This window comes from Sinocyclocheilus anshuiensis, unplaced genomic scaffold, assembly GCF_001515605.1.
Source record: "Sinocyclocheilus anshuiensis isolate Anshui unplaced genomic scaffold, SAMN03320099.WGS_v1.1 scaffold2039, whole genome shotgun sequence".
NCBI lineage: Eukaryota > Metazoa > Chordata > Actinopteri > Cypriniformes > Cyprinidae > Sinocyclocheilus > Sinocyclocheilus anshuiensis.
The window spans coordinates 374,414-375,334 of NW_015550822.1; the positions used below are offsets into that span (position 1 = coordinate 374,414).

A 921-nucleotide genomic window follows, 5' to 3' on the forward strand; every position below is an offset into this window, starting at 1 on the left:
ATATATAGTTCTAGCATAATCGTAATTACAACAATTACAACGCTAAAAAAAATAAATAAAAAAAATAAAGATGCACAACATTAAACAGACATTTTTTTTACTTTATTTAGCATGTGTATTTGGGTGCAAAGCTTTATACAAAACACCACCTTGTGCGCCATCTGCTGGTGCACCTTGGGTAAATGTTTTACATCTGTAACAAATATAACAAGTTTTGATTCACAAAGCTTTTAATGCCATGTCTGGGCTACTAATTTGTAATTTTCTTCACTTTTTGGCAACCTGTAACAGGCCCTCTACATAGAACCATAGTTAAAGTGCAGTTGTTTATCCATTTACTTATTTACACAGTTACTGTTCCATAAATGGCATGTGACTAATCACACTGAAGTTGCTGGACAATGACGTCATGACAACACCGATTGGTTAATGGCACCTTAAGAACTCACAGGAAGCAATGTTTCAGGACGTTTACAGGTTCTGGCAAGATTTTAAGAAGTTATGAACAAACATGACAACAGTAACAAATTCAGTCAATTTCACTAAACTTCTTATAAAAATTCCCTTTATTTGGAGTAATACTGATATTTGTAAAAGAGATCTTACAGACAGTAGACTAAATAACAGCTACTTCATTAGGAGCACCGAGGAGGATGTGATTCACACAGTGTCCAGCAGAGGGCTCCTACAACCAACGAGCATGTAAACATTTGCTGAGTATTACATGTTTGTGCACATGTATGGATTAACTGCTTAGCTGGCGTTATAGTTAGTTAAAGATAAAATCGGTATTTACTAGGGGATAGATTCATTTGCAAACATTTCTCCTGTTTGGTCAAAAGAAAAAACATGCATGTCATATCACATTTTAATGGTGGTCCCTTTATGATTTATAATATCTTTATGATTGATATATTCATA

The 921-nt window shown here is 34.0% G+C and overlaps 1 long non-coding RNA gene across 1 annotated transcript in view; it reads right to left on the minus strand.

Moving 5' to 3' along the window:
* The window catches only part of LOC107661059 (uncharacterized), a 6,884-nt gene extending 5,969 nt beyond the window's left edge, over positions 1–915 (minus strand). The window contains exon 1 of the long non-coding RNA XR_001631074.1: positions 450–915. This is a non-coding gene — a long non-coding RNA (uncharacterized LOC107661059). The remainder of the gene's footprint in view (positions 1–449) is intronic.
* Between the last annotated feature and the right edge of the window lie 6 nt (positions 916–921).